The sequence below is a fragment of the Xyrauchen texanus genome, chromosome 29, assembly GCF_025860055.1.
Source record: "Xyrauchen texanus isolate HMW12.3.18 chromosome 29, RBS_HiC_50CHRs, whole genome shotgun sequence".
Classification (NCBI taxonomy): domain Eukaryota; kingdom Metazoa; phylum Chordata; class Actinopteri; order Cypriniformes; family Catostomidae; genus Xyrauchen; species Xyrauchen texanus.
Genome location: NC_068304.1, coordinates 26903936 through 26929268, shown reverse-complemented (window position 1 = coordinate 26929268; position 25333 = coordinate 26903936). Strand labels below are relative to the sequence as shown.

Genomic DNA, 25333 nt, shown 5'->3' with positions numbered 1-25333 from the left:
TGTCGCCGATTCCTGGTGTAATTTGAAAACCCTACGACTTCCATGACAAGAAAGACAGTTGTGTAATATGCACGGTACCACAATCTGACATCTATGAAATTTGTGTAGTGTGTAGGAGGCATAAGCAGACTTTCAAAAAAAGAACAGGGTTATACTTGCAGTACAAAGGGATAATTAACTATTTATTTTTAATTATATAATATTCAGGGCTGTGTATCAGCTGCACGTATGCCGGTGTTGTTGATTAGAGCCACAAACACGCTGGACTGAACAGCTGCAGCGACTGACAAAAAGCGGTTATCTCATTGGTCAGTCGGTTTTCATCCCAGTCCATAAAAAAAAACAAAACAACTATCCATAAAAAAACCTTCGAATTATCTGCAGATGATTTGTCGGACCCGATGTGCATAGCACTATATTAGTAACTATGGCGCTATGCACATCGGGTCCGACAAATTAAAAAAAAGTTTTTTTTTTTTACAGATAGTTGTTTGTTTTTTTCCGGACTGAGAAAAAGTTAGCATTGTTACTGTACAAATCTCGTTTGGAATGAACATTCGAAACAAAAAAAACTGACTTGGTGTGAATAGGCCTTTAATGCTCACGTAAACGCATAAGCGGCATTCTAATGGGTGAATTAAGGGGTGAGTGCACGTGCTTGGAACAGACTGGAATAACAAACATCATAGGATCACATCATTCCTTTACATGGAATCTGCTGCAGAACAACTTAAAACTTAGTAAATTGTTTCCTTTGAGTGTTTTTAAGTTGAGAATGAGATGCTTTGAGTTGGACTCCCTCACATGTCAATGTTTTTATTGAGATTACATTGTAACTGCATAATTGGCTTTCATTTGTGTGTCTTTGTACGTATGTAATGATGTGATGTAATTTTGCTGCCTATCTTGGCCAGGTCTCCCTTGCAAAAAAGATTTTTAATCTCAATGGGTTTTTTTCCTGGTTAAATAAAGGATAAATAAAAAAAATTAAAAAAATAGGATAGTCCAAGCCACTCAACAAAGAGTGGCTTGGACAGGACATTCTAGACAAGCTAAATAACTCTGTTTGCATTTCATGTGTTTGGAATGACATGAGGGTAAGTATATGACGACACTTAAAAGTTTTGGGTTCCTTTTAAAATTTCTCTAAAATTCTAGAGAATTTTTTTTTCTTTTATCTAATCTCACAGCTTCCAAAAGATCAAACCTGACACCCTTTCCCTCCTTCCTAAACACTGCAGTCGCTAATCTCTTACAAAAAGGTTTTTATTCAGACCTTCCAAGAGAATGTTTTGAATATCCTGAAGGCACAAGCACGTAATTCACGAGCAGATTTTGGGATGATGTGGGTGGTTCAAAGACATGCGTGCCAGAGGTGACGTGTTTTTATCAGGTGTGAGCTCAATGTTTGATGGTGGTATGATAAAGCCATTCCAGATTATGGGTTTAAATGCAGATTATTGCTTAAGGTAAATAACACTGAAAGTTAAAAGGTACAGTTTACCCAAAAAGCTAAATTCTGCCATCATTTCCTCACCCTCATTTTGTTCCAAACCCATGACATTCTTTCCTCTGTGGAACACAAAAAGAGATGTTAGGCAATATGTTAGTCTTAGTCACCATTCACTTTCATTGCATTTTGTTCCTAATAATGACAGTAAATGGTGACTGAAGCCATAATTCTGCCTATCAACCACAGAAGAATATCTTAAAGGTTTGGAACAACCTATGAAAGTTATGAAATATTTTTTTTCAGAACTCCTTTCCCATCACTTCCCGTTCCTGCTGGTGCATAGCTCGAGTCTGTGTTTGTAGCCTGCAAGCTTTTTTTAGCGTTGCTTATCTATCTGTTTTCAGCTTTTAATCTCTGCCATTTTTCAGCACGTATCAGGTTTTTTCCGCATTATTCTCTTATTGCGATTGAACTTAGTGCATATTTCCGTGTGCATCCGATTTCTCCTCTGTGTTACACGGTTTATTGCATTGATCTCAAAGCACCGCTCATCAAGAACAACCATAACAACAAACAATTGCGTAAGGGATTCACATCGACCTCAAACCCGCGACGCTCGGGAACAAACAACAACAACAAAAAATTGCAGTAAGTCATGGCATACGCTCATGTTGTTGCTTTCTGCATTACATGCCACATGTTTACTATAGCTTCTCCCATCAGCTTTGAGGGATTTACATGCGATAAATACATTTTAGGAATTAGTCAGGCTGACGGAGAAGATTAATAAGTTAGAGACATGCATCCAAATGCTAGTGGAGGTCAATGAGAAAGAGAAGCTGGTAGATATTGTTTCGTATGCGGGTAGTATAGGTCAACCGATATATCGGTTTTGCCGATTAATCAGCACCGATACCAGATTTCTGGAACTATCGGTTAGTGGCAAAAATCCACACCAATAGTTTTTCCCCATTGTGTCCAGTGTTTTTAGTTGGTGAATTCGACATTCACATAGATAATGAAAATTTAGCATTTATCGATATTCTCAACTCTCTTTGGAGTCAGACAAAATGTGACAGGACAACTCATCGCCAAAATCATATGCTAGACATGTGGAGTTGATACATTAGAAATTCAGTCGCAGGGGGCCTGGGTAGCTCAGCAAGTAAAGAAGCTGTCTACCACCCCTGGAGTTGCGAGTTCGAATCCAGGGTGTGCTGAGTGACTCCAGCCAGGTCTCCTAACAACAAAATTGGCCCGGTTGCTAGGGAGGGTAAAGTCACATGGGGTAACCTCCTCATGGTTGATATAATGTGGTTCGCTCTCGGTGGGGTGCAGATGCCATGGAGATTAGCGTGAAGCCTCCACACGTGCTATGTCTCCACATTAACGCACTCAACAAGCCACGTGATGAGATGCGCGGACTGAGGGTCTCGGACGCGGAGGCAACTGAGATTCTCCGCCACCTGGATTGAGGGGAATCACTACGCCACCATGAGGACTTAGAATTGGGCATTCCAAACTGGGGAGAATTTTTACTTTTTTAATTCAGCCGTAGAGCAATGACATCTCAGATCATTACCTCGTCTCTTGTATGCTGCAATCAGCTAATGTTACTCAATGTACACCACACTATTGTTCAGGTAGCACTATTCTTTCAACCACTAAAGATAGCTTCACTAATAATCTTCCATATCTATCTCATATACTTAGCAAGCCACAAAGTCTAAAAGAACTTTGTGTAATAACAGAAAACTTCAATACGGTCTTCTTTAGCACTCTTGATAGTTTCACCCCCCTTCGATGAAAGAAAATTTTAAGAAAAAAGCCCCACATCATTATACAATGATCACACTGATGCTCTCAAGAGAGCAGCTTGGAAAATGGAGCACAAAGCAGCCAGGTCATCATATTTTAGTAAAATCATAGAAAATAACAACAACAATCCTAGGTGTTTATTCAGTACTGTGGCTAAATCTTAAAAGAGGTATTCCCTGTAATCTCAGAACCTCTTCTTAATATTATTAACTCCTTGCTATCCTTAGGACATGTCCCAAGAAACTTTAAAATGGCAGTTATCAAACCGCTTATTAAGAAGCCACAGCTTGATCCTTGGATAACTGGCTAATTATAGACCTTGTCAAATCACCCATTTAAGTCAAAAATAATAGAAAAGTTAGTGTCCTCACAACTATGTTAATTTCTATAGAGAAATGGTATATATTGACACTTTCAGTCAAGATATAGGCCCCACCAGAGTACAGAGACTTTACTTATCAGAGTTACAAATGACTTGCTCGTATCATTTGATTGCAGCTACATTTCTCTTCTATTGCTTTTAGATCTTAGTGCTGCCTTCGACACCATAGATCACGACATTCTCTTGTTTGGGATGCAGACACACTCACAGAGTTTAAGTCTAAACTAAAGACTCATCTATTTAGCCAGGCAAACACCTAATTTATCCATTAACTCACAATTAGGCGGTTTCAATTAGGTCTGCCGGAACCAGAAACATTTATCATGATCTATAACTCTGCATAAAATTGAATGGCATCTATGCTAATATTATTCTATTTTTATCCCAGCCTCAGATTCCTGTCCCTAGGTCACCAGAACTGGCCAGATCCAGCTCTGTTCCTGCTTGGTGTTAGACTCCACTGCTACATGTCACTGAGTGATGAAGACTAAATGCAGCCGGTGTCAGCCAGAGATCACTTCAGTCAATTACGATGGACTTAAAGAGGATGAACTGGTGTCAACTCCAACCAAAATACATGGGATACTTCATATGCCACAGCCTGAACCTTGGAATATACCTCACCGAATTGACCAGCAGGTTGAACTACAATGCATCTCACTCATCTCTGCCTGCATCCTCTTGCTCTAATGATGGACTACACTCTTGAAATGGAATACATAGAATATCAAATAAATGCAAACGAAAGCCTTCATTAGCCATCTATGTGAACCTCTGCAGTTAATCCATGATGAACTTCAAGACATTAGTCATTAATCTTAACAGTTCTTACAAAATATTTTTGTAACACTGGCCCTTAACACACACTTAGTTTACTCATTTTAAACCATGACTTGCACTGCAAATAAATAAGCAATATTGGCTTATATATATGGCAATTATATTTATGCTGTTAGCAAGAGGCGAACTGGCCTCCCACAGTGAACCTGGTTTCTCCCAAGGTTATTTTTCTCCATTAACCAACATCTTGTGGAGTTGTGTGTTACTTGCCACAGTTGCCTTTGGCATGCTCACTGGGGTTATAAATACAATTATTATTTAATTATTTATATTTATACACAAATTTACAATCATATTTAATCAAACTACACAATGACGACTAAGACTTTATAGGTACTACAGTTAAAGTTTCTGTTAATGCATATTTTTTCTGTAAAGCTGCTTTGAAACTATGTGAAAAGCGTAATACAAATAAAAAAGACGACTTGATTTTTCAATTTTTTAGGTGAACAATCATTTTAAAAAGCAAAAACACTAGATTTCTTTGATAGATTCAAGTGTAAGTTCAATAGAAAGTGGTTGAGGAACTTCTCTTTTGCAAAATAACACTACTCTCATGTCTATTCGACAGTAAGAACAGGCTACAACACTTGGTGTAAAGGCATTTCTAATGATTGCTTTGTTGGGACTCGTTCTCGATTAAGATTGAGAGCTAGCACAGGAAAAGTCCTCTCTCTCCATCTCAGACGAGGGCTTGTACATTCAGGCAGGGTCAGTTGTGGGTCTCCTCTCAGGAGGTTTCTTTTTCTCGCTGCCTGTTCCAACACACTGAAGTGTCAGACTCTTTAACAATCTGGCGCCACTTTTACAAAGCTTTCACCTGCTGGACAAAGGCTCAGACCAAGCTACGACCCAAAACCCTAAATGCTATTCATTTGCTTCTTTTCCCCCAGTTCTTCTTTCTTTATCTATTTAAGAGGGCTTTTGCCACCGAAAACGTTTAAGATTGCTTTGAGATTTGCATGTTTTGACTAGCGATAGACTAATATATCAGCCAGACCTACAAATTGGCTAATATTGTTGAGCCATTTTGAAATTATCTGCATTGGTCGATTAACAGCAGTGTCTCTTCCTCCTTGTGAAAGTAAAAAAAAAATTGATAGCCTTGTCAATGCATCAACATTTTCTGTTTTCAATCTTATTGTGAATTTTTAGTAAATATAAATGTAATATAAAGGTTTAATGTATAAATTCTGCACCTTTGGTTTTCTGAACACACTCCCATGAAAAACAGATAGACATGGTCTAAAATCAAGCCATTGGTTGAGGCTTAGTTACCATGTCGATCTGCTCTGAATAACCAAACAAACTAAGCAATGTTTAGTGTAAACACTTCCGGAAAAAAACAACCTCCTAATGGCATACTTATAGTTGTTTCTGCAAATAAAGCTGGGATAGGAGAAAGTATTTTAATATTAGAAAAAATTACACAGATCTCTTAAGCAATTTGGTCATTTGCCACCATTAATTAAGGAATAATGTACTGTCAGCTGAACATTATCACAAAACAATCCATGACAGGGTGGTCAGGATCCTGACACAGAGCGGAGGGATCTTGTATCACACTGAAGGGATTTATTTTGCTGTAATTATCAGCTGACAGTACATTATCCTGCTTACTACATAACTACTTACACAATGAACATTAAATATTGATTTGACATGAAATTATGATATTATGTGAGGAGACAAGAAAGAGCTGAATTCCATGAAAGTTCTGTTGATGTTATTTGAGAAAATGATGGCTAATATTACATGACTTGCCAAATGAACAGACATGAAATATCGATTTGAGTTGAAATTATTTTATTAGTTTACTTGTAAAGATCGTAGAGAGATACAAGAAATAGGAAAGATGACTCGCAATACTTAGATGACCGGTCTGATATCACTTTATCCCTGGATGTGTGGTCATTATTCCAAAATAACAGATCGCTGGATAACGCAATTGTTAGAGAGCTGATTAATAATTTAAATTACTTATAATTTATCAGCATTATTTCAGCCATCAACCACTGTGCACTCTTGATATCTGCATCAACCATTGGGAAAAACAGAGATAAGGGAAAGACTGAGCATTTGAACTTGTGTATTAATTAATTCAGCATCTTTCCAATCAGCTTTGTTTCTTTTATAATTTGGCAAGACCCTTTCCCAAACATAAACACTTCTCTGTGACTATTTTCCCCTGCCGTCACTTTCTCTATTCCTCCCAGTTAGTCACTATTCCACCATCAGTGACTTATGAGAGAGGAAGAACAACAAAAAGAGAAAACAGAGAAAGAGAGAGACTGACTCAGCACTTCACCACCCCCTGTCTCTAAGCTCCCTCTTGTTTATGCTTTACTGATCAAAGAAGCTGCCAAAAACTGGCCTCTCTCCCACCCACCTACCAGTAAGCCACCCTACCCCCCGACCCACACACACACACTCCGGGAAAACAGCCCAGTCCGCAGCAGACGAGGAACAGGGGGCCTCTTCTGGAGGGTCACAGGGGAGGGCTGAATGACCATCAAACAAAAAGAGAAGGCCCAGAGAAGAGGAAAAAGAGCGAGGAAAAAACGAGCACGGAAGCAATCCCTCTGAACTCCACTGGCTGGATCGCTGTGGTCCTGTTACACTTTATGTCACCCCGATCCTCCCCCTCCTATTGCTGCTGGAAACTATGACACAGAGAGAGATGGGGGAGGGAGGGAGAGGCAGTGTGAGTTCATTTTAATTGGAGCACAGGATGCAGAGTATGAAGATCTCCTCTTGGGTTTCAGCGTGGGCAGAAGCGGGCAAATTCACACAGGTGGGCTTTATTAGCCCAGAGCGCCCTTTTCCATGCAAAACACTGACTCTTACTTTTATTTCAGTTTCAAAATGATTCAGACTCAGAACCTTAGACTGTAGCTCCTGCATTCTCTGAAAAAAATATATTTTCAGCCAAGTGCACACTACACGACTGGGTGTATTAACTTCACGACCATTCGTCCTCAACTGAGGCCCTGTGCACCTGGTATTTAAGATGCACCTAGGGTGATCAGATCAGAAGTGTCCAAGCGAGACACATCAACATCACACCCTGTCATCTTTTTGACAACTTGTGTTCAGATTTCGATGGGACAATCTCTGATTTCATGAGAAAATACATCAATCATAACATCTGTGTTTTACTGAATGATTTTATATCGGTGTCCCAGATCATAAATCTGCACGTAACCGGCATATTTTACATTGTTTGAATTGGGTAGCGCACCACTGCTGTGGCACTACGAGCCCAATGTCTAAATGTGTTTGAAGTGGACAAATCTCAAAACAGTTTGGACCCAGTTTCAACATTCTGTAGCGTTGTCCTGATTTAAACGGGTTATCCAAAATGCATATTTTACAATAATGAAATTCACTCACTAACTTGCGCAGTTCATTCGTGATAACACATCAACAAACGGGCTCGTGCCCATTTTTGCGCTTACTGGCACCATTTGCAAAGGAAAACAAAATAAAAACAGCTGAAAATAATAAAAACAGGCAGATGTGGATGACGTTTTATTTTCTAATTCTTTTCTGTCATGCTTCCCAAATCCTAGCTGTTTTCTTGCACTTTCTATGTCCTTCATTGTTTGTGGCTCATTGTCGGACTCTCGCTTGTCTGGCCAGTGCGCTCACCTGACAACAAGACCTCTAGATATCTAGCTGGTTTGAAATCTGTTGTAGCATCTACAACTAGTCTCTGCATGTCGCAGAGACTAGTTGTACACGACCGTTCGTTGTGAGATCCGAGACTTCTTGTTAAAGACCAGTCGCCAACTGGAGACGAGCTTCAGTAGTGTACAGTAGGCTTTAGGGTACAAGGTCTGTCAATGGGGTGGTACCCTCAAGGGGAACTTTTTTGTACCTCTACTTAAGAGATTTTACCTCATTTTGGGTACATAAATATACCCCAAGGACATACAGAGTACCTTTAAAGTATTAACAATTTAGTTAATTAGTTAAAGGGATAGTTCACCCAAAAAGGAAAAATCCATCCACATTTACTCACCAACATGTTGTTTCAAATCTGTATGACTTTCTTCTGAGGAACACAAAAAGGGAATGTTATACTTTCACTGCTTCTTATTTCATTCAACAAAAGTGAATGATGATGACAATCTGCCTAACATCTACTTTTATTCCACAGAAGAAAGTCATATGGCTTTGGAACAACATGAGGTGGAGAAAATTATGACAAAATTTTCATTTTTGAGAAAACTATCCCTTATCATGTTTTCAAGGCTCATGCCAATATCTAAATAAGACTAATAAATGAACTTGAAACAAATGTCCAGACTCACATTTTCACAGTGTATAATAGTAACACACAACCCACTTTGGGTCAGAGCCCACTATTGCCTCATTCTAAATGTCTGCTCATGCAATGTTCTGCCATTGGCTTGCAGTACACATGAACACACTTAACGAATAAGGCACACTGGCTTTCCTTTACTCAGCAGGAAAGTACCGGGAAAATGGGAGGACAACCAAAAACCAGCTAAGTGTAACAATAATGGAGAAATTCATATGCATACAGTTTGACAAGTTATTTCATACTTTTCCAGACATTTATCTTATGATGCCAAATCACACGCCAATATAGGGATGGATGTAGGGATGTTCCGATACCGACACAGACGTCGGGTCTGATACTGTGCTCATATACTGGTACTTGTACTCGTAAATATGCTCCGATACCAAAAACTGATACCATATGATGTACGAATACATTCAGCACACAAATTAAAATCACATTATGTCCTAACTGCAAAATCTGCGATTTAATGACATAAATATCTAGTTTGCATGTAATTCAAATGTGAGCATTCGTGAATGTGTTAAGGGTTATTTTGTGACAAAAGGTGTAGTGCATAAAAAAAATTAATTACTGACATGGCTGATGGAAACACAAATTATCACAAAAACTTCACAAGTGTTGATATATTTTTCCGTTTAACTCTGTCGATATTTCAAATGTCACAAAAACTGGTTTGGAAACACTTTTTGTCGAGAAAATTGGCATCGACAAGTGCACTGAGAACAAACGAATGGCCACTCTTTGCAATTAGTTTAATCATGGAAGCTATCTATTTAGTTATTAAAGTTGCATTTCCACACCATTCAAAATAATAGATGGTAGTCTTGGTATTAGCCCACAATAAAAATACAAAAAATTCAAAAATAAAATAAACAATTTTTGTTTTAAAAATTCTACGCACATAGATGTTTTAAATGAAAAATAATTACATAATACTACGAGTAAAAACTTCAGAGTGCTTTTTTGGAACAATAACGTATAGCCCAATTCAATACAATTATTTAGTATACTTTTGAAAAAAAAATGTGTCAAAATTCCCTGTATGAAATTAAATAAATTATCAAACTAAAAAAATAATAATATTGTTAGGCCTATATAATTGCCTTTTCATTACACAAACTTAAATTAGCTTTACCCTGTTTTGTAGATGAAAAAGGTCAACTCAGAATGTTCTACACTTTTTTCAAGACTATTAACTATCAGAACTATTTATCCAATGCAGAGTTCACTTTCAGACAACTAGCTTTTGAACATTTTAAAACTTAAATATTTTAAATCTAACACTCTTTACCTTGGATCGCATTTCCTGAGCTTCTTCAGAAATGTAAATTGCATTATTAATTTAATTTAGATGACAATGAAGATCAGTTGGTCATTAAAAGTTGCAGGACAAATATATGCTGGAAGTAAGCAGTTGTGATAGCAATGGTTTAGATTAGATGATTGTTCAAAATAGCCTATTGAATTTCAGGAATGTATCATATATGTAAACCCTGATATTACACTGCATAATTTTTTTTTAATAGCTCTACACACAGCATATAGACGTCGATGGATGGTCCTTATACTAAGACCGGAAGTTTCCCCACTACTTGGTGCAGGTTGCCAGCTTGAACAGGGCCAAGATGATTTGCTTTCGGGTCTGAACCGGTGGCAAACTTCGCAACATCAGGACTAATATTACAGATCTATCAGAATGGCAACTGTTCCCTTTTTACTGTAATTCCTCCTCTTCTGATTGCATTTATTTGTGAAATTAAAATGACATTAAGCTTTTAGGGAATTTAAGGGAAATTAGGGTCATCTGGTAGGCGAAAGGCACACAATTAGCAATATACACACATTCCTGTATGGAAATGGCTTGAGGGCAGATTTCTTGATAAACCAAACGTAATTTTTTTTTTTAAGCATGACGTCATCACGCGCACCATTATATCGCTAAAAGGCCATTTGAACGGAAACAAGCAGAAGACGGCAAATTTAGCAGATTTTTATTAACTCATTGCGAAAAGTGGATGGAAACTAGGTTAGTGTTGTGCTGAAGCCAGCAGCTCATATCTTTTAAGGCTCCTCCAAGGCTCATACAGGGAAAACACTGTCATGAGCATTGCACAATCTGTTCGTATCAGATGACAGTAAACAGAGTGCATATTCACATGCACAAAGCATATACAGAGTACATACTTATTTAATTAAATAGCAGCCTTTTGTGGTTTGATAATCACTTTGTGTCACGTAGTGATCTGCTTTTCCTGAGTGGGAATCTGCCGTCATAATGTCAGAGCTCCTTGGTCAAAACAACACAGAAACACTTCAAAATCAAAGATCTGTCAATAATTAAAGATACATTTATAGGAACAAAATATGACAGAAATATACCACTACTGTAAAATTATGTAATGTTCACTGTAATACTACTACGAATACTACTAATAATAAATCAGTAGTAATTAAATTATACTTCAGCAGTACCTAACATCTGTGATGCTCATTTATACAGCATTGTGACAAAATATTGTGCTGAGAGGTTCTGCATATAAGCAATTAATTTGATAAAACAATAATAATACAATATTATGTTGAAAGTTAATTGTTATATTTTCATTTGATAAAAGTTAATGAATATAAACACCATTTTGATGATACAATTTAAAAACCTTTGATATGGAGTTTTTATTTATAAAAAAATGAAGGACATCCCAATTTGTATCGATACCAAATTTTTGACTTTGGTAAAACATCAGATTTTGGCACCTCAGTATCATTCATAGGAAACAAAGAAATCCCAATAATTTGCAATCAATTTGCATTCAGTTCCTTTTAAAGGAAAGAAAAGTTTGAGTTTGACCAATTTGTATGATACACATACAAATAGTTGTGAATATTAGTATTTCTTATTAAAGGTGGGGTATGTGATTTTCTTTTTTGACCATTTTTTCAAAATAACTTGAAATCCTATTCCTAACCCACTTACTGGCTGTAAATTAGAAGCACTGACATGAAAATTAAGCAATTTAATCATCTGTGGAACGGGCAGGACTCGAAAAACTCCAGCCAATCATTTTCAAGACCATCTAGAATCATTGGACAGAAAATGTGTCAATCAAACGGTCGTACCATGCCCCCTCCCCCACCACCCTGGCGCGCGTGTCCCGTTCGTGCGCATACTCAAAGCTCGTGACCCAGTAACAGGAAGCGATTGTATTTATGTATGGAGAATAGAGCTTTTATAGTGCTAGTGGGGTTGTTCCACATTTCTATGAATCCTGTTTTGAATAGAAGACCGCTGTACAGACGCCAGGGCTGGCGATGTTCTTTTTTTTTACAGTTATGAGAAAATCAGCTCTACACCTTTCAAGAGTGGTATGCGACCCCCTCCTCCTGCTGTGTCAACAATTTGCTCTGAAAAATTGTCTGACAGGTGAATGCACTGTTTGACTAGTGAGTCTAGAACACTGCTAGAACACTGCGCATCTGAGTTTTCGCTCGTGCATGATTGCGCGTCCATGTTTTTCGAATGGGTCGAGTCAGGGCCAGCGTTGGAGGAGAGAAGGTAGGACCTTAGAGTTGTGTATTTTCAAAATCTGCCAGCCGTTTTGCAAATCACATACCCCACCTTTAAATGTGTTTTTGTTTTTGGAACAGCTGCACATTGTCAGCCTGGTCAGGTACCTAATTATGCAAAAATTATGATATTGTACGTATCATGGTTATTATTTTTAGTAACTGTATATAGTGCATATGGATGTGCCCGACCTTATTCGAAAAGGCACAAATAATGACTTCAAAACACATGACGGATTAATCCGAATAATATAAAAAAAATATTTGTATGACTGATTATTCAAGAGGCACAAGGACAAAGCAACACTTTAAATAAACATATACAAAATTACTGTATTATACACTGTATATAATTATAATCTGTGCAGCCAATATTTCTAAAGTGTAATTCCTTATGAATGAAAATGTGCACATTGTGATTTCAGATCGGAAGGGAGCGGTCTTGACTCTGTTTGCGGTCTCTGTTAATTGTGCGCATCTGGAGCTTATCAAGTGTAACATTAAGATACAACATCATATACACTTTCCACTTATTGAAATGTCTTTGTTAATGTATCACATGTTTCACATGTGATTCCCATGTATTCATTTATAGCCTAAACCTGAGAGCAATGTTAAATTTCTGACCTGAAGTGATTATTTCACGTTGGAGCCCATCTATCAGTCTTTTCAAGTTGACCACATTTATATTCACATCAGCGATTAACGAAATTATCTAGTTAAGACTTTATTCCATAAAAAGGGTAAAATGCTCCATAAAGTTTTAAATACTCCATAGAGTGTTATTAGGAATGTTCCTCCTCATGTATATAGAAGAAACTGAAACGTGCGCCATCTTTTTTTTCCTTCTTCTTTAAACTGTGCTACCTCTGGTGCAAGACGCAATATAAATTTAACATTATTATTATTAAACAAAATAATGGTGTCTTATCGTAAAAATTCCTGATAGAATTACGGGACTACCAACTATTTGTAGGCTATATTGATTTTATTTGAATTTCTTTTAATGTTTGTATTTGTATTTATTGTTCACTGCAAAATGTGTGCTTGACATTTCACAATTTGCTTGACACCTCCTGCCTCCATGCACAGACAAACGAAAATTCTGAAATACCAGGAGAACACACAGTTAAAATGTAAAAATGGGCATTTCATTTAGTTTTGACCCACCTCTGGTTAAAGCCCCATCCACACCCAGTTCTATCCGAATAAAGACACAGATAAAGGGTAATTTTGTCATATGAACAGGTAAAGATACAAATACAAATAATGGATTCGCTGCACACCCCTAAGAAATGCAACCATATTTGGCATTCAAATTGTTGTGATCTACTGTACATTTAATTAAACTATACATTAGCTAACAGCAGTCAGTACATTTAGATGGTTGGTCAATGAGTGACCAGTGCAGTTTAATTAAGCTGACTGCATATTCACAACAACTAACTAACACCTATGGCAACAGTATACTAAACTCCCACAAGGAAAACATCACCACTGTCATGGCTTCTGCTCTGGGGCCTGTCCAGACCCCTGGGGGCCACCAGCTGAAAGGCGTTATTGAAGATTATGGGGCCAGAGACAAAAGACAGGATAGAGTTCCGCTCAAGGGACCCTCAAAAACATCATCAGCCTGACAAGAACAACCTTCACGGGACTAAGGTGGCTTTCCATCCCAGACTAAGAACTGAAAAGATAAACTGGGTGAATGACAACTAGAGACAAAAGGAAAGGTCAACAACCCTAGTACCAGGCCTTTGGGTTATGTCCAACAGACAGATAAGGAGAGGTGGGGATAGTGGCACTCAAATCACATTGAGCCATGACCACACAGGAATCACTCCATGACACTAAAGGAGACAGTACTCTATAAAACTTCACTTCCTGATTTCCTCTCCAGCTGTTATCACTATTCATGAAACCAGAGAGCGCTCGAGGAGTTGGTGGTAGGTTGGGAAGGGGGGTTAGCGAGCTCATAGCAATGGGCTAAGACCCACCCATGCGCTTAACATGATTGATGGCCCAATTACCAGGGTCCTGTTTATTGTGCTGCAGTTATTTATAACAGAGGAGAGCAGGAGTTGCAGCAATGAATGCTTCTCACAGTGATATTCTAGTTTAGCTAGCACTGATTGTTTTCCGGTTTGTGAAGAAATAACAACTAGTTGGCCTCAAAATAAGGAGCATTCTGAATGATCCGTGCTCACAATGGTCTATATCAGAGATAAGCATTATTTTTTTACATTAAAATTTACAAATGTGACACCAGTTTGCCTATGTGAAAAGAATATTATTGGTTAAATAGAACTCTACCTAAAGAATCTGTGGCATGTTGCTGATAGCCACTAAGAATAAGTTTGACTTATCTCTCAGTTTGTAAAATAGAATGGAAAATGCATGTACGATAATACATTTAACATGTAAACATGCAAGCGTTCCAGAGGGTTTAAAAAGCACCTCACAATCTCAAGCCAAGATGCGTAATCTTCAAGGGTAATTGTTAAACTTTCTAAATAGCTACATATTCTAAGGACAGAAATATAGGTTAATATTAGGTGTGCGCAGATGTGAGCACTAGACCAACGAACGAACGTGATTAAAGGTATAGTTCAACCAAAAATGAAAATGTTCTTATCATTTGCTCACCCTCATGCCAACCCAGATGTGTATAACTTGTTTCTTCTTCAGAACACCAATAAAGATTTGTATAACACAGCTCTGTTGGTCCTCACACAATCCAAGTGAATGGTGACCAGAACTCAGAAGGTCCATAAAGGACTATAAGACAGCATAAAATTAATCCATACAACTCTAGTGGTTAAACTCCAGTTGCTCCACCATGACAGATGACAAAACTCACAGCTAAAGCGAACAATTCACACTAATGACCGCTCTAGCGCCTGTTGCTGCAACGTTGAGAATGCAAAGTGTGTTATGAATTGCGGACAACACATTTCTGTAAAGCACAAAATCAAGCCTGCGCAGCTATAAGCATATTCGTTCACTTGCACTGTGTGTGTGTTCTGGCCTTAAATGTTTATTCACATTGTTGCATGCCTGCCAGCTAATTTAGATACATTACTGCACATTTTTCGATATTTTTTTTCTAACAGCACGGGAAGTGGTTTTTATTTTCTGTATAATCGGCAGCATGGCACAGATAAGTTCACAAACTAATGGTCGACTAATTTTTTTTTTTTCAATGGATGGCCGATAAATTGATAATGTATTTTTCACTCAATTAAAATGACAGCAAATGAGATGTTCACAAATGTGTTTATCATTCATTAGCAAGGCTGTCAAAAGAAGTTGGAACTGACACAAAGGGAAGAAAACACTTCTGTTATCGGTCCAAACTAATAGTCTAAATATTACAAAAAATCTGTCTTTATTTCCATTCATCTCTTCTTTAAATGCTTTTAAACACATGACATCTACAATATAACCATGACAGGTCCTTAAAAAGACTCAAACATATTAGACAAACATATCAGACACTGGCTCTAATTAGGCTACAGTGAAGCAGCCATTTTCAATGGCTGAATGCTACTATTCAGGACAGAAAGAGGACATCAGACCTCAGTCAGCTCTCAATTTCCCCCTCACAAGCAAGCATGTATCAGTAAGGGTGGATGAGTGACTGAACTTCAGTCAGCAGGACATCATCAGGAGAGATTATTGAGCGACCTGCTGACCTCTGGATGTATTTAAGTTCCTCTTTGAAGGAGGGCTCATATCACAGGGGCAAGTGGACAAAGCAGTGAGTTAACAAAATCAGAGAGTGACAGAGAGAGAGAGAGAGAGAGAGAGAGAGAGAGAGAGAGAGAGAGAGCGAGCGAGCGAAGCGAGAGAGATACCAGAAGAATAATCTGGTAAGAAGGTAAGCATAGGGTACACTTAATTTTTTTTTATATTTAATTTTACGAAAGTCATGTATGCATCAGATTTTATCCCAAAATAAAAAAATAGGCTATTTTTAGATTGTCATGAACAGTGTTGACGGTTATATGTTACAAGTAACGCTTATTACGTAATCAGATCACTTTTTCCGAGTAACGAGTAAAGCAATATTTTTTTATTTTAGAACATAATATCGGAGTTACTTTTTAATTAAAGTAACGTGTTGATGGGCATTGTAGTTCTATAGAGTGTGAGGCCAGAGACTAATCACTTCTATTTAAATTAATGGGAGAAATTGGAACACCCAACCAAGAAGCTCTAGCACCCAACAGTCAATGAATGTAGAAAGGAAGTCCCACCTTCCAGGTAAAAGAGTCAATCACCTTTTAGATACAGACATCACCTGTCAATCAACTCGGTAGCACACATGCGCATTAGCTATACAAGTTGGGAAAATTGCATTTTAGCTTAATATGAGATCAACCTTTGGTTGAGTGAAACGAGATTGATTCATGTGTTATGTGGCATTAAAAAAAAATAAAAAAATTACGTTTAGGCAGAGGAATCATAAGACCAGTATTCCACTGGCCACAACATGATACACAAGGTGAAATACTCGCTTAATAACTAAGACTTATCCAGCCGGACTGCTCCGTGTTACTTCTCCCGGATACGGGGAGATTGGGATGAGAAAATATGATTCTGGATCAGTGGCTCCGAGCAACGTTCTACATCGATTGTGAAAACAGAGATAATGTCTTTGTTTCTAAAAAGATTCTACATTTTTGTTTTATGATAAACAAGTAGTATGATTCATAAAAAAATAAACAGTTTTTATGACATTTGTGACTTAAGTGAAAAATTTATTCATCAGACTTATTCCTTGAACATATTAGACTGGCATTCCCCACTGAATTTTATCCTGACTTCTGAAGAACATCTCAAGTTGAATCTGGCATTGTCGATGACATATTTGATGCAGGTTCAAGTGTTGGACTTCGTTGCTTTAGTTAAGGCAGTGGTTATTCATAATTCATATTGGCTGCCATGTTGATGGAAAAACAAATCATGAATATTCATGTTATTGATTCTTTAATATAAAATGATGTGAAGTCCTACTTTCTAAATATATGTTTGTTGTACAGTAGCTAGCATGACCCCGTAGTGTCTCTTGTATGCAATGCTTAGCTTATTTGCATTGCAGAGAAGAAAGTGGCTGTGATAAAAACACACAAATAATGCAAAAGTAATGCAACAGTTTACTTTCCATTAATATTTATGTTTTAATTAAGAGTAATGCAACATTCTAACAAGTTATTTTTAAAAGTAACGTTACCCAACACTGGTCATGAAGATTGTCAAATGACTATTTGTTTCTCAATGCAAAGAACAGAAGACTGGTCTTGCATAGTTACATTGAAAGAACAAACTCTGAAGGACAGGAGGACATATAAAGTATCTATGTGAGTTGAGATGTGCTGCGATATGTAGATTCAACCATCTACATCATATTTTATTTTTTCACAAGAAAGTGAGAACATATAAGAAAGCACACTAAGAAACAGTCCTTGACACTTTCATGACAATTACACACATTTTCCCACCAAATTATTTTACTGTAAAATCTAATTTCTCATTACTATAATGCAAAAAAACAAAAAAAAAAAAAAAATGAAAATAATCCTGTCCGAAAATGTAATTTTAATAAAATAATCTTAAATTAAGTGATGTAACTTATTTACTTCACATTTTAAAAAACACTAATGTTTATTTTCATAATTCAGTAATGAGAATTTGGAGGTGCTTCATATACCAGTAAATAACTAAATACACAAATGTTCTTGAGACAGTTTTTTCTTCAGTGACAGTAGGAGCATTGATGACTGGGGCAAAGGTGTTACGTCAGGACTGGATAAACAGTGGTCTGGCTAACTCCGTCTTCGTACACACACACACATACACACATACACACACACACACACACAGGAAAGGGGCTTGTTTGCATGTGGTCAATAAACCCATAGCTTGACATGCACACATTTACTCTGAGAAACGCTGATGAGCTGAGAAACGAATCCACCCTGACCTGAAAAACTAAGCATTACCAAAACAGGGTGATTGTAATCTAACAAATGACTTAAAGGTGCAGTATGTAAGATTCATAAACCCTTGTTATTAATGACATCTGTGGCCATTAAGTTAACTGCAGCCAGCTACCTGTTGTTCGTGCTTGCGCACATACTCCATAGGGACGCGAGTGAGTGAGCATCCGTAACAATGACGTAACGTACAAAGAGACTGAAAGTGATTCACTGGCATCATGCTGACAGATGAGGTAGCATAACTAAAATTACACAGTTATGATTGTTTTATTACAAACTTAATTACTTAAACTTAAAACTAAATTAAAACTACTTATCAGCTAACATAGCATACCGATACACACATACTACTACTACTACTACTACTACTATTACTACTACTACAACATACTACTGAACTATACCAGACAGTTCACAGATGCAATGCACTGTTATGTTGCATTATTGTGTTTTGTGTGTCATATGTTGTACTAGTACGAATAAGAAACCAGTGTATTTGCTTAAATGAATCCTGTATACCTGACTTTTAGTATAAAGAGAAGATCGTTTAAGTTATTTGAAAGTTACGAAGCAAGGTAGCTTGCAATTCGTCAGCGTTAGCAGGCAAGATCAAGGCTGGATTCCATCTCTAAGATAACATTACCTAGTGTTGCAGTTTGTTGTCACTGTTGAATAGGGGAAGAGAAGCACCGAGGCAAGGCTCTTGGGAGCGCGTATAAACGTCACATCTTTGGATTTTCCTGGCAAAAGCGACCCGCTCCCTTCACATGAAAATCAGTATACAGGCTTTAATAGGCAACCTAAGAAGTCCGGGAAGGGCACATTTTTTAAGTTGCGTTACAAGCCGTTCATACATTGGGAAAAAAAATGCAAATATTACATGAACATTTTTACATATTGCACCTTTAATAAAAAAAAATTACAAATAAAACGTATCGACTGTTAATGGGGTCATGGAGTACAATGATTTTGAAAGTGAATTTAAGCTCAAACATGATTGTTTAAAACTAAAATAAGTAGACAGGCCTGTAAAAAGGCCTTGATCATGCATGAAAGTATGATTGTGCTCAGGGTTGGTGGGGAGGTCAGCTAGACTCTCCTGGTGATGCTGCTAACATTTGCAACAGCAAATGTTCACTCCCTTATCCTGTCCTCCACACAAATGTGCTACAAATGGAGATGGGAAGAGAGGCCTGACCCAGATGACTAAAACATCAGCCATCAAATAGATGGCCAAAAGCAGTACACAACACACTTGCTCCAAAATCACACATATGAGGGTGTATTCAACACAGCATGATTCACATGAGCCTCCAGATAAGTTCATTTAAACACGAACACGAGATAAAGTTAAATCATATGAACAAAACTTTTCAGACCTGTCTATTTTTTCCCCGTAAAACACAAATTAACAGTTTCAAAATTGAGGCACTTCCTTATTTCAGATTGGGGGAAAAAAAACAATTCCAACTGGCCGGAGAAACATTTGAGTGTTGATAGTTTGAGTATGTGAAGAAAATCCAAAAGAAAACAGCCAACCCCAGAATACTACAGCACTCATCAATAACAAAGACTGTCTGAGCAGTGTGTCGGGACATGCGATGTTTCCAGCACCAGCACAAATTTCCCTATAGTACTGCAAAAGCAATGACAGCTAGCTTTGTGTGTCACCTACACCTAATACAAATGCTTTCTCTTTTGTTTTAACACATGCTGTTTTTTTCCATTTGAGCACCAGTAATGTTTTGCAGACATTTACTGGTACACATGCGATTTTGCATGTTACAGCAGACGAACGACAACAAATGAAAGAGGTCTAATGATATGCACTCAAACTACTGTAATATTAGCAACAAGTTTCTATTTGCCGAGGTGGAAGTCCTGCCAAGTACCTTGTGTTTTTTCATTTTGTCCAATCTCTCTCACCTCCTACCTAAACCAAGAAAATCCCATGGTTTGTATAGACAGCAGGAAGGAAATAAGTAGGGATACACAGTTGCCAATTGTTCTCTTCCGATACGATTCCGATAACGGAAATCTCAGTACCGGCCGACACAATGTTGTTTTTTGCATAATCAGTTTAGAATATCTTTACATTATTGTGTGGAACTAATTGGGAGTACTCTTTTAATATGTAAAGAAACACAAACCTCTAACTACACATTATTTCATCATAAATGTATAGCTTATTAAAAAACACTTTATTATTAACTAGTATACTGGATAATGTAGCAGCAAAATTAACAGTAATCCAGAAACCAGTGTTTTATTTTTGCCCATTTATTTTCTTCCAAAACAAATTTCAACTTGCATCTAGACTTTTAAGGATTCAGATCTCATTTTTGTTCAATTTAGTTTTAAGACATCAGTCCACTTTTCATTCACACAGTTATTTTTTTTGGAAGCCATTGAACTTAAATATTGTTAAAATTGCAAACAAATACTAATGATGATAATAATAATAAAAAGTTATTAATATTACTATTATTATTGACTTTTCATTTTAAATATAATAGTAATATATTTAAAGTGGACAAAAGGCTATTTATAATATTGTGTTGAACTTATGTGGCAGACTTCGCTTAGTGGCCAATCCGATGGTTTGCAGTTATAGTTTGCGTTGGTGTGTCTGCGTCGTTCTATGGGCACAATGAGCAAATGTATTAAGAGTGCCAATATATTGCCTTTATTCCTGAAATAATTATACATTTCATAAATATTCAAAAGCAATGTAAATCATGAATGCATGTATGCATGCACAAGTCCTGTAGGCAATAAAAAATAATATATATTTTCGAGTAATTTGACGCTCCATGCTGGAATAAAAAATACATCAAATGCATTAAAACTCACTTGAGCAACACAAAATGGGTGTAATATCAAGTTTTTTGGTTGTGTTTTCACTTGTAACTTCATGAAACATGAACGGAGTTTTATAAAAGCAGATATCAGGCAGAAAACGAGACCAAATACAATATGATATGACGTATAAATAATCTTGGAGAAAATGTGATGCTACCTCATATCTTTTTATCATTCTGGTTACAAAGTGGACCAATCACAGCTGTTGTGGTCTGCGTTGACTTGTTACATTTTTGGAGACGTGCATGTCAGGCTATGGCACAGGATATGCCGTATCTTTCATAGCTACATGTAGTCTAAGGCAGAGATTCGATGACATAGAAGTATAACTCGGCCTAAACACTATGACATTTTAATTTGAAAACGCACTGATTTTGCTATGTGATTTGCACACTAATAAATCAATTTAATGTGGATGTGGCCTAAGTCTGTAAACACAGAGGCTATCATAAAACTATTGGATTGCTTGCGCTACAATCTTCTGAATGCAAATATCACCATATACTTCAACTACGATTTGCCTTCAGGAAAGATTTAGTATGCCTGAGATACACCTTTGTATACTAATTAAAAGCAGCATGCTTTAAAGAGAGTGGAGCGGTGATGGTGGTTCCCATCAGAGGGTTTAATCCCTGTGACAGCTGGGGTCTACATCACTGAGGGACTTCTCCGCTAGGACCGCCCTCTCATGGGCTAAATTTTAGACCCTCACCGAGTCCTGGCTTTAATAAGACAATGGAAACACAGATTAGCTCCTCTATTTGGCCACATTCTCCAAGTTAGGATCCTTCATTAGTTTATGACCCTGGTCTCACTGATAGTGCCCTGTGAACCCCCCCCAGGTCCCTAAAAAAAAGGCAGACGAGAACTAAATAAGATGACCCTCAACCACCCCCGAACTCCCCCCTTCATTATATATCACAGCACACACTAAAATGTTGGAGGAAAATGGAATAAAGATGAGGTCAACACATATTTTTGGCAATATTTCAAAGCATTGCAATACATTATCTCATGATACTGTATCAACATTCTAATGCCAAGAATCAATAGGCCTATTTTTACTTATTTTTTCAGATGAATCATTTTGGGGAAAAGGAACCCACCACTGAATGATAGTCTTAGAAAGCAAAATATAATAGCATTAGCATAAAGTCAACAATGTACAAATTATTTCTGATTAAATTCTAAACACAGAACAAGCTAAAATTAAGACTGCAGCAAGTCCAATTACACACACACACACACACATATTGTGTTTCCATGTTTTATGGGGACTTTCCATAGACAAAATGGTTTTTATACTGTACAAACTTTATATTCTATCCCCTAAACCTAACCCTACCCCTAAACCTAACCCTCACAGAAAACTTTCTGCATTTTTACATTTTCAAAAAACATAATTTAGTATGATTTATAAGCTGTTTTCCACATGGGGACCGACAAAATGTCCCCACAAGGTCAAAAATTTCAGGTTTTACTATCCTTATGGGGACATTTGGTCCCCACAAAGTGATAAATACACGCTCACACACACACACACACACACACACACACACACACACACACACACACACACACACACACACACACACACACACCATTAAGACCACCTGCTTAATATTGTGTAGGCCCCACAGACATTGGACAACAGATAATTGGAAAAGAGTGTTATGGATCTAACCCCATTGAGTTTAAGAATTTCTGAATTTTTTTTTCAAATTTTAATAGTAATTTTTCACGTTATTAATGTCCTGACTATACATTGTGATCAGCTGAATGACACTTTGGTGAATAAAAGGTACCAATTTCTTTCCATAATAAATATATATATATATATATAAAAATTAGCCAGGTCGCTGTTAATTCACTTCAAACCTCTGGAAGCTCCACAGAAATAGTTCTATGTTATCCAGGGTTTTTGAGGCTGTAATGAAACCATGTTCAAATGACTAGGTGCTGAAGGTTGATTACGACTTCTGATAGCTTAATGATTCCCTGGCATTTTCTTCCTGCTATCAAAGTGTCATGGGACACCAGGACAGTGGCTGAGGCCTAAGCAAAGGCTGAACTAAATATAGAAGGACAAAAAGGTTACAGTGTAACAGTTGACGGCTAAAACCTAACTACCATTGATGCAATAGAACTTTTACTCTGTGCTCATTTACACTCTCTCAATCTTGTTTGTTGTCTATATTTGACCAGGTCACATGAGTGTCACTAGATGAATAATGCACACAGATTCACCAGTCAAACAAAAGCAGACACTGGGGCTCTTTCATTCTACCCTCTTTCTGTCTACTTTATCTTTTTTTGACACAGCGTTAGAGCAGATTCACAAACTGAACTTTCATTCATGCCAAAACGGAAACAGAGCAACTTGTCAGACTGCCCTTAGCTGTGTGACTCACATGTGGCCGAACACGAGAGGCATCTGCAAACCGACATCTGCTTATCTGTATCTCACGTCTTTGGTAAAATGACTTGCTTTCTGATGAAATCTCTGGCATTAGGAGTGAAAGACAGTGCTAATGTGAGAGTAGAAGAGCTGTAGTGGTCACCTGAATGTAACGTGAGCTTTCAAACAGGTTGGCTAATTGGGTTGGCCAGATCAAGCTTTTTAATGAGAAATGTATGGAGATTTTATACCCGTAATAGCCTACGACAAAATGACAAATCAATATCAAAAGGTAACATCAAATCAAAAGCAATTTCATAACATATTACAGTGATGTTGTACTGATTATATCAAAACAGAAGTTCTTCGGCCGAGTACAACAAATAAGTAGAACAGCATTCCTACTTGTGTGATATTGCTTATATAAAACAGTTCTATAAACAAGAAAGTTGAGTAACTTACATTTTAGACATGATTTGGCCAGTTAATGTGTCTATTTTTGCTCTGCTAATGAAAATAATACCAAAGATAGTGGAAGCAGAATCAACCATTGCATGTTGCAGAGCAAGGCACAAACTGACAGCCTGACTGGAACGTGGCAAACACAGACAAGTAGAGTAATACAAAAAGTCCTAGTGCTGTTATTCTAAATATCAGCACACTTAGAATGCTACTTGTCCAGTCAGATTAAAGGACCAGAGTTAACAGTTGAATAGTTGTGAATAACTGTTGCAGACAACACTGAAAATGTAAGCAAAAAACTATTTACTTCTTTAATTAGCTCATTGCATCTAATGGGGTACACTGTGATATGCACATGATTAAAATGAGGAAATTGTTGACAAACCATGATAACTATCTGTGGGAAAGTTAACCACAAACAAAGCTAGGGTCAACAACCATAAGCGAGATGAATAAAGCGTGCCTCCCGTTTCTCAGAAACCCAAAACAAAGAGAAGTCAAAAGAAGGAGGGGGTTCTACAGACAGAGAGACAGTTTGCACTCCCTGAGTTTTATTTGTGCATTTGAGCAATGGCAGAGACAGGGTTAAAATCAAACAGAGCCCACACACAGATGATTCAAAAAGGTAGAACAAGTGAGACGTCTCAGTATTTGCTCGAGAAGCACTTTAAGAAGCACTTGAGCTGTTCACTGAAACTTTGAATAACTGTTTTAAAGATTAGGCCAACTCAAAGTAAGATGGAAGTAGGCTTGGAATCGATGCCTTTCACACATCAATAATCGGAACATTTTCATGATGATTATCAATCTATATAAGCATTTTTTCAGATAAATATAGAGCTAATAGTTGCACAGTAATTTTTGTCTCTTCATACTTGCAGTACTTCTAAACACGACTTTGAAAGAGTGAGTAGTGGAGAAACTTAAAGGGGGTTGCACACACATCTGTTGGACGTCATGGTGTGTTCTAAAATTCAAAATGCCCAGCTACGTTTCAAGGCTGCTCAAACATCTGCAGCACCACAGAGCCCAACTCGCAGTTTTCCATTAAATTCAACACAAATCATTATCAAAAGACATACATTATTTACTCTAGTCATTACTGAATGATAAATTGTGTATATGTATCTTTCATATACCTACACAATGCATATTCAGTTATAAGCAGGGCTCCAACTGTAAATGTATCCATGCCAAACCGAAAGGATACAGGGCCTTC

At 37.3% G+C, this 25333-nt stretch overlaps 1 protein-coding gene across 2 annotated transcripts in view; it reads right to left on the bottom strand.

The window, feature by feature from the left end:
• Nucleotides 1-25333, bottom strand: part of LOC127623187 (transcriptional coactivator YAP1) — a 52615-nt gene that overhangs the window by 21945 nt on the left and 5337 nt on the right. The gene's annotated exons all lie outside the window — the stretch shown is intronic.